This window comes from Mauremys reevesii, linkage group 4, assembly GCF_016161935.1.
Source record: "Mauremys reevesii isolate NIE-2019 linkage group 4, ASM1616193v1, whole genome shotgun sequence".
Lineage (NCBI taxonomy): Eukaryota > Metazoa > Chordata > Testudines > Geoemydidae > Mauremys > Mauremys reevesii.
This window is the reverse complement of record NC_052626.1, coordinates 17,470,014-17,488,682: the sequence shown is the minus strand read 5'-3', so window position 1 is coordinate 17,488,682 and position 18,669 is coordinate 17,470,014. Positions and strand designations below refer to the sequence as shown.

The 18,669-nt window shown below is 46.1% G+C and overlaps 1 protein-coding gene across 2 annotated transcripts in view; it reads right to left on the bottom strand.

Moving 5' to 3' along the window:
- Positions 1-18,669, bottom strand: part of GPR132 (G protein-coupled receptor 132) — a 144,514-nt gene that overhangs the window by 58,671 nt on the left and 67,174 nt on the right. Inside the window, exon 2 of one of the 2 annotated variants that reach the window (XR_005597284.1) lies at positions 8,588-8,780. The exons of the other annotated variant lie outside the window; for it this stretch is intronic. The gene's annotated coding sequence lies outside the window, so the exon portion shown is untranslated. Of the gene's footprint in view, positions 1-8,587; positions 8,781-18,669 lie in introns of those variants that run through there. 2 annotated transcript variants of the gene reach the window in all.

Here is an 18,669-nt window from a genome sequence, read left to right as displayed (position 1 = left end):
GGTGCCCTGGCGGGTAAGTGTAGAGATCACCTCTCACTCTTTATCTCAGAGAAGATCAGCTGGGAAGTCCTTGCTTTGGAATTTAACAGAAAACATGCCAAGGTGGCTGTGGCTTTTACGCCCTGCATGGCAGGTGATGCAGAAGCGTCCTTTCCTGGGCAGAGCCTCAGGGAGCAGAGGGACATTGTGGAACCACACAATAGGGAGTCAGAGGGGTAGCCGTGTTAGTCTGTATCAGTAAAAACAATGAGGAGTCCTTAAATGTGTTAGTCTCTACGGTGCCACAAGGACTCCTCGTTGTTTTTACAATAGGAAGTACTCCTCATTTGTCCCCCTGTGGCCTCACGGGCGGCTCACAGTCGGGACATTTCTGATCTGGCTCCCCGGCTCTCATGCTCTTCAGGACACAGGACCCATTCGTTGGGATTAGCCCATGCCCGGCTGGTTTGGTCTCCAGCTCATTGTGTGATTTCATTTTCTGTAATAACTCAGCAGCTGCTTCACAACGGCAGCCAGCACTTGAAAAGAGGGTTAATACATGGAAATATTAATAACTAGAAGGTCCTCGGCTTAGCAAAATAATTATTGCTGGGAAATACTTATTGCAATCTCCTGCCCCGGTTTTTACAGCCCTGCGGTTTAACTGGATGGATCTCTCTTCTCTGCAGTATCTTTCCTATCCCTTATGCATCCTATCAGAGGAACTCTGAACAGCATGGTTGGTTTTTTTTACAGTCACAGGGAAAACCACTTTCAGCCCTTATGTTGCTATTAGCAAAATCTGTGGGCACTAAGGCAATACATTCCTGACCAAATCATGTGTACACTGAGTGCCTGGCTGCCTGTCCCCATATAGGCCCTCTCTCTCTGCGACCAACTGGGAGAAAAGGGCCCCCTCACTTTGTCAGCTAAAGGCTCGTTGAGCAGATCTGCACTGCTGTGTCTCTCTCGGGCTCAGGAGGTTTTTCTCCTCATTAACAGAAATTTGCTTTTATTGTTATACTTACGGGATATGGAACCTGAAAGCTAAAGCAGCTTAGTTCTGCCTAGAAAGCTCCTGGGGAAAAGCCCATGTACAGCAGTAGAAGCAGCGCACCAGAGGTATTCACTGCTGAATCAGAGTCGGCTTGTACTTTTTACTTGGTTATTTATTAAAGAGACCCTGCAGCCAAGTGAGCAGACTTGCGCTCTCTCTCTCTCTCTCTCTCTGTGAGCATTTAAGCTGCTCTCGTTTACATTTTGTGTGTGTTATGCTAGGCTGGCTTCCTTGATAAATATCTTCAAACAAATGTTGCCCATGCAGAGCTCTTCTTCTTCCTACATGATGGAAAGCATCCCACACCTTTCCACAGAGAGGAACTGTAGGTGATACAGAAAGGCAGTGGCAATTTACTGATCTAAAAGGGATGGGGGTGAGGGAGAGAACCCCCGCCCCAGTGAATCGTATGCAATCAGGAATAGTTTTTCTGGGTCACTTGTCATCCACACTATCCAGAAGTTACTCAGGGATGTAGCGAGTTAGCTAAGAGTTTCCAAAAGAGGCAGATTCAGGCATGCCCAGCCAGCGGAGGCTGCACAAGCTGCCCCATTGCTGGTAGAAGCTATTTAGAGGTTCTCATATGAAAAAGCAACATGACTGGGAACAGGGGCGGCTCCAGGCACCAGCGCAGCAAGCGTGTGCCTGGGGTGGCAAGCCGGGGGGAGAGGGGGGCGCGGTGTGTCGGTCGTCGTGAGGGCAGCAGGGAGGGAGCCTTCAGCAGTGTTTCTGCGGGAGGTCCACTGGCCCCGTGGCCTCAGCGGCGGGTGCACCGAAGATGCAGGACCGGTAGATCACCCACAGAAGCGCCGCCGAATCCGCATGACCGGCGGACCTCCCGCAGAAACACCGCAGAAGGCTCCCTGACTGCTGTGCTTGGGGTGGCAAAAAACAGAGCCGCCTCTGACTGGGAATGTTTGCACTAACATACCGCCCAACCCTGCTCCCAGTGAAGCCAGTGAGTGAGTGCTTGTCATGGGTGTCTTTAAGACCAGGGCACCCCTATATTCCCAATTTTGACCAAGTTCCCCCAGTTCTGAGCCCCACCTTCTAGGGAATGACCCTGTCTGACACTACACAGTTCTGGCGCTGCAGAAAGGATGGCTTCCTGCCCTACATGTCCCCTTAGTCATGTATCAGGGGTATGAGTAGAGCTTCCATTGGCGGGGTGGGGGGGACTCACTGAAGGCCCCGAGTACACCAGATGGAACCCTCACTTTCCCTTTCAGGAACAGGGAGCAGAGGTGTTTCTCCCACCCACTACTGACCCAGGTAGGAAAGAAGCCAGTTCCAACTTCTCATTCAAACCCCTATAGAACCCCAGCTCTCAACCTAGGAGTCGCAAACACCCTGTCTTTCTTTATGGCTACATGGTTGAGGGTATAAGGGGGAGAAAAGTCCCAAAGCCTTTTTGTTATTATTATTGTTGTCACTGTTGTAACAGGGGGTTACAGTACAGAAAGGACTAAGACCCACCAATGTAGGCTGAGGAATCTCTTGTGCTCCATTAGACCCCCTTTCCACTTCCATCCCAGACAAGTATGACTTTTTAGGGACCTCAGGATTGTTTAATTGCTCCTGCTGCAGCTGTAAATCATCCCAAAATCACCAAAGAAAAATAGCAATCCCCAGTATTCTGTACGGCCAGCCATTATTTAAGGTGCACCTTGCGCATAAAATCTTCAGAGCAGGGACATTTGGGATGATGTGGTACAGTTATTTTGCAGCATCATGGACATTTCATGCTCACTTGGACAAGGAACTAAGCGAGTCAGGCAAAGGAGTGCTTTTACTCTCTCCCTGACCTCAGTGCAAATGGATGTAGGCCTTGACTCTTCTGGGGATAATTAGCTCTTAGCTATCGACCAGTGTGTGGCATAGGCTTTTTAGAAGTGAATTTAGGCTGAGATTTTTAGACGATCCTAGGGGGACTTAAGCAGTTTTGAAAACTGCAGCCTCAGGGCTTGTACAAAATGCCAGCTCGAAGACTGAACTCTTGAATTTACCCACACCTTGGGTAGAAACTCCCCACACAAAATGGGAAGCCTGGACAGCTGCAGGTGGGCTGGGAGCTCCAGGGTCCCCCTCTGCTGGCAGCTCCAAGCTGCAGGGCTCCCCCTGCTGCCCACAGCAGCCTGGAGCTCTGGGGGTCCCCCTTGGTGCCTGTGGAGGTGAAGAGCTCTGGGGGTCCCCTCTGGCGCCCATGGCAGCTGGGAGCAGTGGAGGTCCCCCCTGGCAACAGGGGACCCTGCAGCTCCCAGCCAGTGCTGGCTGAAGTCACAGAGGTCTTTGGAAGTCAGGCCCCCCCCCGAGAATATAGTATTCTATAGTATTGCAACTTTTTTTTTATGGAAGGGGCTCCCGAAATTGCTTTTCCTCAGGCCCCCTGAATCCTCTGGGCAGCCCTGAGTGAATCTATATAGTTCATTATCCCACTGGACCTTTATACTTAATGAATCCATTCCTGCCACTCCAGGGATGTGTGCAGCAAGCACTGACCTTAGGGAGGTGAAATTAAGGCCTTATACCGGGTTTCACCAGAGTGTGGCAGGCAAACCCTGTGCTTTTTCTTTTAGCTGGAAGCATTTCTCTGATCTGCAAATGCTGCAACTCAGGGCCCCTTTGCTATGCTTAATGCTGTTGCCTCTCTCTGTTGAATGACCTTGGTTTTGTACCATTAAAAGTTAACATTTAACGTGCTACAGCCGGTAACAATCCCTCCCTGTGGTACCCCTTCTAAGTACAGGAGATGCTCTCATTAAGTCAAGTCCACGGCCCAGTGTTTATGAACCTGTCTTTGAAACTTACCTGCCCTCCACTTTTAGCTTCGTAGTCCTGTGTTTGTTAAAATGTAAAAAAAGACAAAAATAAAAACAAAGCCATTGGCCGGCCTGATTCAGTTCCCATTTACACCAGCATAATCCCACTATATTTTGGCTTCCTCCTATGGTGTGACTCCAGCTTTACTGTTTGTACAGCAGCTAGCACATGACTGGGCCCCCCAGACCCTGCTGTAATACAAACATTATATTATTACTCAGACACCCATATAAATGACACCAGAATCAGGCTCTTCTTGTTTTTTGGGGGTTTATTATAGTGTTGATATGAAAGGGATTCTGGCCTGATATTTAGTCTGCTAGCTGGAGTCCTGAGGGCCATTAAAAAAGCCAGCTCAGGTTTCTTTTATTTCCCAAAGGAAAGGGAAAGAGAAGGGAGTGTAGAAAACCTCTCAGTGGTTACTGATTAACTTTTTGTACCCATCCAAAGCTCATTTAATAGGCAGTGGATCTGACAGTTGGCTGAAGTCAGTGGAGTTGCACTGTTAAAACAGCATATTGCAGAGAAGAATAAGGCTCTCAAATAGGCCTCAATTCAGCAAGGTACTTAAGCGTGTGCCTAACTTTAAGCACAGGTGCAGTCTCTCTGACTTCAATTCAGTCTCTTTTGGCATAATGTTTAAAAAAATAGAACTCTGACTTTGAAAACTCTATGGACCTTAGGCCAAAGGCATTTGACCTCCTTGCGTCTCAATCAACCCATCCAGAAAATGAGAGTGAAAAATCAACAGCACCTCATTAAAAAAAGAAAGAGATACCGTGACTGATCTGAGTGTCCCTTAGTAAATCAATTACCGAGTAAAACGGCTCTCAAAGAGCTGTTATGTCTATTGAGAAAGGACACCCACTTCTGAAACTGTCCACACATATATCTACGCATAAGTGATGCGTGGTAATAGCCAGAAATGAGCTACTATCATTCTCTATCAATAAATAACAGACGTGGACAATGTTTTCCATATCGTGTTCATATCTGCATGGCAATCAAAAGGCAGGAACTGTGGACAACGAACCCCCAGGAAGACAGCATTCTCTATCAATAGGTTTGGAGTCACATTAAGGCTTTCCATCCAGCTGCCCGTCCCACTTGCTCCCCCTTCCTCAAACAGAAGTGGCCCTGGCCCAGTTCCACTCCCTTACCCACCCAGCGGGATTGGCTTGTTAATTCAGGTGTCCCTAGGCTTGAAAATGCTGCTTTTTGCAATGCCACTTCCTAGGATGCTAAATACTTCTCTGGCACACACACAGTTTCAGGGGGGCTCTCCTGTACCTGGGAAACACAAGGAACGAGGAGAGAGCACTGGGGACCTTTAAAAATTAAAACACAGCCACTAACAAGTAGTTTTGGTTTTAATCCAAACCGACTCCATCCAGGGACGATAGAACCAATTCCAGAAAAAACTCAGAAGTGGCTTAGTCCAAACCGATTGTCCAAACCAAATCTGAACCCAAGTTTGGTGGTGTCATTCTAATAAAAAAGTCCTATGGAACTTAATAGACAAGGATAAGTTTTGTGCAACACCCTATAGATTATTTGTTATAAAATTCCAAAGGATTTGTTCCTCTCTATTAAATACTATTGGTGACACCCTGGACCCACTAACGTCAATAGAAAACCTTCTATTGACTTCAACTGGGCTAGGATTTCAGGTTTTTTGAATAACTCCTATAGCACCCCATTGGTTTCATTGCTATTTAGGTCTATAGGATATTCCCAGAAAGGGAAATAAGAGCTCATCCATTTCTTCTCATCTTAGAATCATAGAACCACAGGGTTAGCAGGGACTACAAGGGTCATCTAATCTAACCCCCTGCCAAGATGCAGGGTTCATTGTGTCTAACCCATCCAAGACAAATGGCTATCCCACCTCTTTTTGAAACCCCACAGTGAAGGAAATTCTTCCCATCTCCTTCCCTTTCCATAGCCAGTTATGATGAGGATAAAGGATAGTTTAAAACCAGATTGAAATCATTTTACATAGAGCACTGTGCAATTGTTAGATGGTAATGATGCTGGGTCACTTCTCTCAATCGCAGCCTTGACTATGATTCAAGTAATTGCCATTGAGGAATAGATGAAACAGTTCTTAGCAAATAAAAATCAGCCCTTACTCAGAGCCAGCCCAAAACCTTGTCAAGATTCAGTGAAATGTAGAGAAGGACACATCCCCATTCCCAGCCCTAACAGATCACCCTTCTCCTCCTGAGATCTGAAGGGCTCCTAACTCTCGTCCAGCCTAGTCCCCTACCCCTCCATAGCTTCCTCTACCTTTGGGAATTCCAGTGATAAATTATTAACCTAGTTATGGGTCATATGAATGGCCGTTTTATGGTTTCAACACTGTAAACTGCATTAACAAGTGTTTCTCTATGCAGTATGCCCACGCAACACGGCACAGAGAGTACACTTAATGAAATGTAACCATAAACCTAGCAGGCAGATCTATACACCCAATGGAAGAGGATGCCAACCTTGTAATATGTATTTATGGATTCAGTGCAGAACTAACGTAGTGCTGGATGATTAGAGATGCAGCCTCTCTGCATGGTGTTTCTTCTGCAATTTAATTTAAATTAAAAAAACCTGTCAGAACCAAAACAAACAAACAAACATCACATTTGTCTGTCATGTCCCCTACAGAACAGTCCTAAAGAATTTAATAGGGATGAAACAGGCAGGGTTTTATTGACATAATTATCAAAAAATACAGCACCAGAAAGACTGTCTCAGGCAGGGATGTGCAATTTGTACTGGTCATTCCCTAGTGCACTGGTCTTTGGAGAAAGTCTGGTGATGGACAGATTATTTTAAGGTCCAGGAAGCAGTTCAAGTCTTTGCTTTAAACCTGCAAAGCTGCTACAGAGAGCCCTAGAAGTGGGTGCATTTCAGTGGTGGGTGAAGTGAATATCCTTGTTACAAGGGACCCACTAGGAGAACTCTTAATTTGTGGGGCTATTGTTGAAAGTTGATTGTATTGATAGAGGTATCCTAGGGAGGTGCTAGGTACAAATAGATAATATATATTTTTAAAAAGCGGAATTACTTAAAATTCCAGCACTTTTATGATATAACTATTACACTACACACAGAATAAGGAAATGAACTATTTACTTGTATTTGTTCAGGAGGAGCTAGAACATTTTGTGGGCTTTCTGTCTGCTAACCTGGGAAATTCCCATCCCCAGCAGCCATTGGAAGCCCTGATTTCTTGTTCAATGGACTATCCAGAGTTCATCACTAGAGGCACTATCCCTTCAAACACACTGCAGACACAATAAGGCTCCATGGTCCAGACATCTCTGGAACTACCCAGATTAGTTAGAAAATGTCTGGGCACCAGAGACCTTTGAGCCAATTTAACAGCTTTGTGGCCAGATTCTTATTCTGTTACTTGTGTTGAATTGTACTTTACTCCATGAGGCGCCCTTTTGAAGTCAATGGGACGTCTTGTGGAGTAAGATGCTTCTTGGCATGAGCAGGGCTATCAGAATCTGGCCCTTAATTTGGAAATGCGGTACACAACTCAGATCTGTGGTATTACAGGTGAAATCTATGGAGTTGTGCCATAGATCTGCTAAGAATCTACCTTTCTATCCATACCTTGCTTGGCTATTCAGTGCGATGTGCTTTTACAGCTGCATTAGTTCTACATTTCAGTTGCAAAGAAAAAAACCCAAACAACTGGTCAATGTATCAATGGAAGAAAAATCAACTTTGAAAGGTCTAGAGTGTAACCTTTCCTATTCGTATTTATCAAGTTCAGATCCTTTGAACTAGCTATTTGCATATGTTCAAATCTAATTTCAGTTATTCATTATGTAGGGCTAGTTTTTTTTTTAAATGAAATGTGACCTCAGGGCTCTATTAAAGTCTAATTAAAAATCAGTCAAAAGCCCCTCTTCCAATGTTTGTGCCTGCAGCAGCATTTCCACCATGGTATCAAAAGCATAGCTCATTACTACTTAATTAAATTTTGCCTCTCAAAGCTGCAAGTTCTCAGTGGATCTGCTGGAGTTTCAGAACCTTGTCTATGTAACATTGGCTTGTTCATCTTTTGTTTGCCACACTCATGACAACGTGCAGAGTTCCGGAGGCTCCATGCTTCTGTCAATGGAAAGACATTCATGGCTGGAATTCTTAACCCAGTAACCATTTTGTTATGATGGCTGAAGCCAACAAACTTTGAGCATCAAGGACCCTTGTAGCTCACAACCTTGTGCATGTCTCGTTTGGATTCAATGATCTAGTAGGTCTTTTCCATCTTTAAGTATTATGATACGAACCAGTCTGCCTATTACCAGCTTGCAATTTTTAAAAAGCTGAAAGTTGACGTTTGTAATGAATAGAGATGCTAGACTGGATCCTGCCTGTCCATCCCCAGAATATCTTGCCATTGGGTTGGCAGAGATTTCAAACACTTCCAGGCACGGGAGCCAATGATGATGGTTAGTTTTCAGGATAAAAGAGTCTAATATTCCCAAATCCCCCGCCCCATGTGATTAATTTCCTCTTCTGGCTTGTGTATGGGTGGGCATGTGTGTGTGCTAAGGTCGGAGCAAGATGGGGTGTGACTAGGACAGTGAAACAAAGAGAAAGGTATGGGAAAAGGTGGGGGAGTTGACTTAGCTCCAAGACAGAACTTTTTAATGCTGTGGGATGTTTTTATTTTGAAACTTTCCAAGCTGAACAGAGGGCGAGGGGGAGCATCATGGCTTGAACATCAACACATGCCATGGAACAGCTTATTTGTCTTGCAAGAAGTGTCTGGCAAAAGGAGCATGAGCCAAGCATCCAAAGGACATGTGGAGCAGGGCTGAGGGAAATTTTCATAGCAGGCTCTCAAGCCAGGAGATCCTGGCTGGCTTCAACTTTCATTACTGGGCCTGGTTTTTCCAAGCATACCCTGTAATTGCCAAAGATAATGTTCAAATCCTGCTCTGATTTATACCCTGCAACCTTGCTGAAGGCCATGGAGTTACCTGGGTAACTGAGGGGACCATGAGTGGAACCCCCCCCCACCCCGCACTGATAAAAGAACTAAAGACAAAAAGAAAAGAAACCTGGGTTTTTAACAGAATTGGGCCCTGCAATAAACTGCTGCCACTCCCTGGGGGTTAAATTCAGCAGTGTTGTGTAACAAGGTGCAAATTACAATTTGGCAAGTGGGTGGTGTTTAAGGAAGGCTGAGTTGGTGTCATTTCCATGCTGAGGAGGCTAGAAGAAGGTGTAAGTTACTCCTGCTGAAATTGGCCCATGCACGCTAGAGCTTGACATATCTATGTCATGCAGCTGCCACACCAACCCCACACATGGCTACCCGATCAGTTGGCTGTTGTACCAAAGCCCGGCCAGCCAGAGCCCGAAGGGGCGGGGTCACATTTCTTCCTGTGGTCAACAGGCAGGAGAGTTGATGCCCCAGCCAAGGGAGTATCGCAATCGCATGTCTGTGCCAATGTGCTTTGAAACAGTGTTCCTATTCTAAAACCCCCACCTCCCTAGATCCATCCCAGCAGAGCGGCTGCTTCCAGCCCCAGCACAGCTCCAAAGCAGCCCCCACGTTGGTGTAACTGGCCCCTCTAAAGGGAGTCTCCAGGGGCAGGGAGCTGTTGTTTGACTCCTGTGGAGGTAGCTCTTTAGCCCTAATCACGGTCGTAGTTGAGTACCTCACAAGTGCTAGTGGATTTTTTCCCTTTGCAACACCTTTATGAGGCAGGAAGGTATTTTCCTAGTTTACCAAAGAGGAGCTGAGCCAGAAGGTGGATTATGTGACTTACTTAATGTGACACAGGTGGTCTATGGCTGAGCCAGGAAACGAACCCAGGTCATTGGCCTGTCCACTAGCACTGCTTCCTATCCTACCCGACCTTCCCTTCCTGCTGCTGGTGTGGGAGGAATGGCTGGATCTCCCTTGGCCCAGGAGGGCATTGGCTGACAGTGTATCTCAAGATACGTCTACAGATGAGCTGGAGCTGTAATTTCTGGCTTGGGTAGACATATGCACACTAGCTTCGATCAAACTACCATGGTAAAAATCAGTGTGGCCAGGGCAGCACAGGCGGTGGGATGGACTGGAGGCTCAAGTAGGTAGCTAGGGTCTCCAATGGCACTGCACTCTGGCTGGTAAGGCTGTCCCACTGCTGCTCTGCTATTTTTAGCACAGTAGCTCAATCAAAGCTAGCGTGGCTTTGTATACTCAAGCTGGAAATTACACCTCCTGCTCCACTGTAGACATATCCTTAGAGTAGCCCAAAGATGCTCCAAATTATGTCCAGGGATCATACCATCAATCAGACAACTCAGGGTAAGACCTATATACCTATAGACACCTTAGCTGGGAAAAGACAAAGCAGGGATAAATCTTCAAATACTTGGAGAATAAAGCAAAGAGGGATTGTTTAGGGTGTGATGGGATGAAAGCTAGGAAGGGACATTTAGGTTGCATACTATGTAAAAGTGCCTAGCAGAGAGATCTACTCACCTGCTGAACAACCTCCCAAGGGAATCCCCATCATTTTGGTCAAAGCACTAGAAAACATACAATAGAGGGAAAATCTTGCCTTGGCAGGAGGATGCACCGGTTAAGATAATAGTCTTGTCCTGCTCTAAATTAGGATTCTGTATTTTTTGCTTTAGGTTGTTTTTGGCAGAGAAGGAAAGTTACACCAAGACAGGGCAACTTTGGACAATTTCACGTGTTATTCCTGCAACTGGATCTATGCAGAGCCCGATCCAGTTGCAGGATCAGGGTCTCAGTTCTTTTGCCTCCTCCTTTTCATCTACTTATGTCTCCCTTTCCTTCTTTCCATCCTGACTCTGTCTGGCATGAAACGGAATATGACCCCTTCAGTACGTGCCTGGTGCAGCCCCACCTTAATCCACGTTCAATGGTGTGCATGTCAGGCTTTGGGACTGTCAGGAGTAAGTTTCCAAGGAATTATTTTGTCATTTCATGCAAAATAAATGAACACCGATAAGGATCTGCATTCTGCTTCCATAAAAACCTATAGCTGCCATATCTTGTGTCTAAATATTTTCTCACACGAACACACAAGTAACTCATTCTTCTCCATAAAAGCCGGAAAAGGCTGATGTGATCAGCTGTTCCAGTTAATGTCTGGGAGGGAGGCCTTTTGCTCTTTCATTATCAGCAGTCACCACGAAGTGCTGGGCAGGGAGGGCTCAGCGTCACAGCAGGAAAAGGGTTTCATAGCTGAAAATAATTTCGCTGGAATTCTTGGCAGAAGCCTTTCATCAAGGCTCCCTGAAAGAGTTATGCAATGTGTTCTCATCCTTTTGCTAACCCCTGCAACGTTACCCATTTTACTGGAATGTTTCTAAAACTACCACGCTCCAGGCAAAAGGAATCCCAGAAAGAAAATGTCTGTCATTTGATATTAGATATCTGATATAAACCATCCAACCTATTGCACACCAGGCATCTCGGACATTTTCTCTAGGTACCTACATGGCTCACGTAGCTACAGTAACTAAAGTCTCTCATGCGCTAGTAACACTTCTCACAAAACCTCATGAAAAGGGGGTGTATTCTCCCCATTTTATGGATGGGGAACTGAGGCACAACAATATTAAGGCCCATGTTCTCAAGAGAGCAGTGTGAATTGAGGGTGCTGAGCATTTGAAAACTTTCCTCCTCCAACAATTTGTCCAAGGCAGGACTAGAACCCGCATCTCCAGAATCGCAAGGTCACTCAGCTATCGGTTACAGAGCGCTGGTGCCAAAAAATCAACCTCATTTTATGTTTCTGTTACAAACTGTGGGATGTACAGGTGGGTGTACAACAAGTAGAGAAGGACAATGATTCCGGGCCTAAGAAAAGATTTCTACTCACCATATGTTAAATCTGCTAAGGTGGGGCTTCACTTTTAGTTATTGCATCTTAGCTTTCGAATAGAGATGGGCTTATTCTACTGCCCCCATTCCAAACATTGCGCCTTGGGGAACTTGAAATCCAAATCCAGCTCTGCATTGTGCACTTGCGGTTCATCTCTGCTTCTGGAGCTCCACTGAGCCCAATTACAAGGAGGCAAACAGCTTGTCACAGCGCTAATGATATTATTCTAGAAACACTGAATTTGCTAGGGGAAAGTAGCAGCCGTCTCCATTTCAGATATATACAAAATACAGAAGAAAATTGTTAAATGGAACTACACAAAACTTCAGGAGTGGAGGCAGGGAAAAGACTTTTGAGCTGCAAAAGGGGTATTACAAAAAACAGTAGGAAGGCCCTAGATCAGCACAAGATGAGTTAACATTGTCCTTTTTAATATTAGTAACATGGCAAAAACAGAAAGTCTTCTTGCCTTGAAATTCTCCGGTTGCTGTTTTGTTTGCTCCTTATTAAGGAGTTAATAAACAAAACTGTTTGGGTTAATTTTATCATGTGTATTGCAAGTTGCTAAGTAACATGGCTCCACTCTGCCTGAAGTCTGCATTGTGAGACAACTGAGGAAGGCATTAAAGTGCTATAAAATAAATGGAATGGATCACGTTATACTGTACCAAGCCACAGTTCAATCTTCAAGGTTTTTTTTAGTTGAGGGGGGGAAAAATAAGGTGCAGAAGCAGCCACTCCTGTTACTGTTTAAAAAGATGTCAGTTTGTGATTTATGGCAAAGAGTGGCCAGTAGTCTTGGCTTTTCTGAGGTGTCAGACAGTGGAAGCTAGCAAAAATGTACAGATTTAGTGGGATGAATCATGATGCAATTTCTGTCCAGGGAGAGTAGTCAGTACTTCTTTAGGAAGTCCTGAATCATTTAGAAATGTGCAGATGCAGCCTGGATGACATGAAACAAGGAGATTAAAACCACTTCTCCCACTGCAGAGTGAGGAAAAGAGCCCCATGAATTGCACTGGTGTCGTACCGTAAGCAAGAAACAGAGAATTCACGATTAGAAGTAGGTTGGGTCTGTTCAGATACGCCTGGGAACAACTTGACTCATGGGATAGAAAGGAAGCCTGGAGGTAGTGGGGTCAGATATTACTATCTATCTATCCTGCAGAAGTCCGGACTGGAATGGAACAAGGGGGAGGGGAGGGGAGAAAGAAGAAAGGCCAGAGAGGAGTTGATTGTAGTCAGGATGGGAGCCAAGCCAAGCTGGGACAAGGGTTTCAGCAGCATGGATGGTGAGGAAAGGATGGGGATCAAGTGGTGAAAATGCTTTACAATCAAACAGGGAGATGCTGTCTAGCTTACTAGATCTTGGTACCAAACCAGAGAGTTTGGCAAAGCATTAAAATAGACAGAAAGCCCAACTCATTTAAAAAATAATAATATTTGTATATGAATGTAAATTGAGGATTATTGCTGCAGGCTGGTGGGAAGGCAGATAGTGTGTGTTAGGTCTAATTTCATACCAAGAACAAGTGGCAAGGAGTTAGTTTTGGGGGGTGTGTGTGTGTGTGTGTGTGTGTGTGTGTGTGTGTGTGTGTGTGTGTGTGTGTGTGTGCATGCATGTCTGAGCAAATGAGCATGTGTGAGACAGAGAGAGAGAGACACAGACAGACAGATTATGGTGCGTGTCACAAGATGGCGCTGTTACAGTTTATACATTTTTATGTGACATGCAAGTTGGGTTCAGTCTTTGAAGAAATGCTGCATTGTTGTTAGTTTTGTTATGTACTTCCTCTTTGAAAGGAGCTGTTGCAAACAGGAGAGTTTGACTTTAGTTAGAGAGAGTCAGACAGGGAACAATTCTTCAGACAGAGTTACTGCCTGGGAACTAGGCACTGGTGTTTTTGGGCTGCGACCTCTGACAGAGGGGATTGCCTGCACACTTCTGATGACTATCTGTTCAAAGACTGGTGTACATAGTATAAACAAACAAGTTACACTAGGAAAATATGCAGATTCTATGTGACCAATTTCTCCTCCAATGGGAAATTGACCTGCAAGTCTTCAAAATCTGCTACTGTTCAACAGACAGGAAATCATTTAATATTGTGAGTGCTACTGAGTAACTCATGAAACAATTTCCCAAACATGAAAATTCTCTTTAACTTCAGTGAATTTAAATCAGGGCGATAGTGCATGAAATCAGGGCAGCCTGGGAAGAAACAAAATCCAAGAGTAATATTCATTCAGGAGTTTATTCAGAAGCGAAAATCAGAGAAAGTGGACTTTTTGCAACTTCTCTTGTAAACTATTTTTTGGCTTCCCAAACTACTTTAATTTCACAACCTTGTTCTCCTATAACTTCAAATGCTTTTACCTTCTCAAGGGTGGTTTAGCTATTAACAAGCTACAACAACAGCCAGGGCTGGATTAAGGCATAGGCAGGGTAGGGTCAGTCTAGGGTCCCAACTCCTAGAATTATTACGTCAGTATTTTAGCTTTTGTTAAAAATAAAGCCCTTGTGGTTACAAAGAAAAGCTTGAAAACCTGAGCTAAGTGTAACTGATGCGGTAATGCCTGCTTAAATCTGCAGAGAGCCAGAAGCAAGATCTCTGTGGTCTGTGCCGTACCTCTCAATGGGGTGTTAACTCCAAGATTCACTGCTCTGTGGTGCCCACCACCACCTCTTCAATAAAGTCCTGTGGGTGTAACAGGAGGGGAAGAGTGCAGTGGGCTCAGAACCCCATTCACCCACTGAGACACAGCCCTACTGATGGGATAAGTACTGAGACCCCTGCTCCTGATCACCCCAACTACTGCCCTTCCCTCTCCAGAGGGAAGAGTGGAACTTCTGCTGCTTTTTATGGGAAGGTACCCCGCTTCCACACCTTGGGGCAAAAGGAGACCCTATGCCACAGCCTCTGCCTGGGGAGAAGCCCCAGCACTGGCACTCAGTGGTAAGGTTGCCAACATTGTATTTCAAAAGTAAGGAACTGTTTTCTTAGCACCCGGCCCCACATCTCCAGATATTGTTGTTGTTAATAAAATAACAACAAACAACAACAACAACAAGCGGTACTCACCTACATTCACCACAGGTATTTTTGCAGCACTCAGCAACTGCTGATCTTGTTGTACAGAGATGAAAAAGTAAGGGATGTCCCTTGTAATAAGGGATTGTTGGCAACCCTACTCAGTGGGGGCAAGGCTTCATTCCTGTGCTGTGCATTAGGGATATCAGAAGAGCACACTCAGACACCGAGTGCCCCCAGTGGAAGTTTTCCCTTTCTGCTACTTTTCCCTACACCGCTTCTGTATTTCTTGTGCACTCTGTCCCACCTCTGCTCTTCCCTCTCCCACCCCACTAACTCCCCATCCTGTCTCATAAACATGAACCCAATAACATTTGTCTTAAGTCAAACCTTTGAAGTCATGACGTCTCAGAACAAGTTATCCCATCTCCACCCTTGACAGATTCAGAGTCAGTTAAGCCCAGATCTCCAAAGAGATTTAGGTTCCTAACTTCCATTATTTCAATGGAAGCTAGAGCCTAAATCAATCTGGGGATCTGGGGCCAAGTGCCAACCAACTCTCTTTGGCCTGGTCTACACTGGGTGGGGGGGGTCGAACTAAGGTACGCAAGTTCAGCTACGCGAATAGCATAGCTGAACTCGAACTACCTTAGTTTGAACTACTCACCCGTCCAGATGCCGTGGGATCGAAGTACGCGGCTCCCCTGTCGACTCCGCCACCGCTGTTCGCGGTGGCGGAGTTCCAGAGTCGACGGGAGCGCGTTCGGAGTTCGATATATCGCGTCTAGACAAGACGCGATATATCGAACTCCGAGAAGTCGAACGCTACCCGCCGACCCGGGCGGGTAATGTAGACGTAGCCTTTGATGGGTCCACCTTCCAAAAGCAAATGAATAATCTGCTTATGTTTTTGCAGCCTTTTGTCCAAGATAGCTTGACCCTTGTTTCTCATATTCCGTGAATTTCACTCCTGTGCAGAGGCGCATCACAAGGCCTATGTACCACTTTAACATCCACTCAAAGTAGGGCTTACATGGGACTTAAGTGACATCTGGGCCTCATGCCAGCCCCTTGTACAGGGGCAAATTTCATTACTTGAGAGGAAAGAATTTTGGAGAAATCAAGGAAACTGAATGTGGAAAACTATACTCTATTCAGGAAGGTTTAGGTTGATATGGCAACAAAAAGTTCTAAAAAGGGTGAAAAGCAAATAATATTCTGTAACTATATAAATAGCTGTGTCAAGTTGTTATGGAAACCCAGTAAACTAGGTTAAGTAGGGCTACTTTCTCTCTTGCCAAGGCTTTCTGAAACAGCTCACAATATCACAACCTCATTACAATGAGATAAAGAAAAAGGGGGCATGGCAATAAGGTACTGCTAAGAGATGAAGTTGGATTATATATGGATATTGTAATTCTACAGAAACCATGTCAGGGTAAAGATAAGAATTGCTATCAGTATGAACTGAGGGAGAGACCCTCACCCACCAACATACCAAAGAAAAAGGCCAGAGCACCTAATCAGGCTGGGGAAGGATTGCCCTAGTGCAGGCACTGTAGAAGACAGCTGTAAACCTGCCTCTCAAAGGGGAGTACTGGGGCAGGATGGGCATGTTGCAGAGATTCTGGGCAGTGCTATGGCCATAGGGAGCCCAGGCTTGTGTAAGTTATACTGGGGGGGCTCCGCAGCCCATCGAAGAGCCCAGGATGGGGAGGGCACCCAAGATGCTTGATGAGGTATAGCACAGAAACTCGCCCTGAGGCCACTTTTTCACCTCAAACTTTGGTTGACGTGGTACATTGGCATACAGTCACCGCCGTTAGTGCATTGCTCTGGCCCACGCACACCTGGATCCTGTGTTGGTGCTGCACGTACTCACCAGGAGTGCTCATGTCGATGCACAGTGAAGTGCACCATGGGTAGGTATCCCAGTGTGCAGCTCACCCTCATCTGGCATACCGTCTTTTGGGACATTTTAGCAGTACATGGTGAGGCAGCGTGACATTCTGGGGTACAACTCACACCAGAGGGGAGCTGTGCCACCCCTGCCCTGCAGCCTGGGGTGCCTTACAATGCCTTGCTGAAGTAGCTCCGACCTGGGCCTCTCACAAACAGCATTCCAGCATGCGAGCTACACCCTGAGTATCTGTGTGTAACTGCAGCCTGCCAGTTACATCCTGACTCTCACCAATCTTGGTTACACTGCAGGGTGACTCCAACACATCCCTGGTCCCGTATTTCTCCCCAGAAATGTCCTGTATTTCCCAGCCTCTTCTAGACATTACAAATATATTAAATCTGCTATTCCTTAAGGGAATAATAGGTCAGCTTGTTATCTTAAAGAGTGTTACCAAGACACTTCAATTTAAACACACTGGATTAGATAAAACAGCCAAACAAGTTAATTAGCTACAAAGATAGATTTTAAGCGAGTCATGAGGCATAAAAGTCAGAAATGGTTACAATAAAAAAAAAAAACAAACACTTACTAGTGCCTCACAAACTATATTAGACTCAAGCAAAAATTTGTCACCACATGTCCCCAGCAAGATTAATGACCAAAAACTCTTGAGGTCAGGGCCGTGCCCTCCTGCCCCGCTAGAGTCCAACAGCTGTTTTCCTTTGTCTTCTTTGGTTCAATGCCAGAAACTGACAAGCAGAAAGAGTGGGGTGTGTTGGGTGTTTGCCCCTTGTTTTTTTTTTAGTTTCAATCCCACTCTTGAAAAATATTTCTAGCTGGGAACTAGGAGACAGAATCTGTGTGGAAGGACGTTCCTTTCTGGCTTTATTCCACCTGTTTGAGCTGCCTTTGTTTCCTCTTCCTGCTTGATGATTCTTTGCATTTAAGCAGTAAAGGCAAACATACATTCCTTGCTTTGTTTAGGACAGACCTGATTGTGCCTGGGCTTTGGAACGTGTGTTAACTTCATACAGGGGGATCTTCAGGACCGGTGCAACCATTTAGGCGACCTAGGGAGCTGGCATTTGGGGGGCGCCGTTTTCTTCGGCAGCGACCGCGACGGCCAGATCTTCGGCCGCCCCGGTCACCGCCGGCATTTAGGCAGAGGGAGCTGGGCAGGGGAGCCTGCAGCAAGTAATGGGGGGAGGGCGACACGCAGGGGAACTCCCTGCCCCAGCTCACCCCTGCCCCGCCTCCTCCCCGAGCACATCGTGGCCGCTTCACTTCTCCCGCCTCCCAGGCTTGCGGCGCCAATCAGCTTAGGCACCACAAGCCTGGGAGGCGGGAGAAGTGAAGCGGCCACGGCGTGCTCGGGGTGCTTGTGCGCGGAGCAGGGGTGAGCTGGGGTGGGGGGGTGCCTCAGGGCGGAGAGCTGCCACAAGGGGGGTGGCCTCAGGGCGGGAGGAGGGAGCCTCAGAGCAGGGGTGTGGGGGGGGGGGCGCAAGGTGGAAGTTTTGCCTCGGGCGTGAAACATCCTTGCACCGGCCCTGGGGATCTTATAACTTCACACTCAGTGTTGCCACACATTTTACCAGGACAATGCTGACCAGCAAATTAGGAGTTTTCCAAGGCGTACTTTGTACATTCCTGGATCTGTGCGCCAAGCTCATCCATGCAGTGAATGAGAGCTGCACTGGCCGTAGAGAAGTGAGTGGCAATCATACTATGGAAGCTTGCAATTGGGATTGCTACCAGTCAGTGGGAAATCATTTTGAAGTTGAAATATCCAGAGGGCAGGCTGTTGTCATGCAAATAAGCAGGGCCATTAATGGTCTCCAGCTACACAGGACTGGAACACTCGGCAATGTGCAGGACATAGTGGATGGATGTGCAGCAATGGGGTGGCCAAACTGCAGTGGGATGATCTATGACATATGGCATGCATATTCTGGTACTCACCCACCTTGTCATGGAGTACATCAACAGAAAGAGCTACTTCTCTAT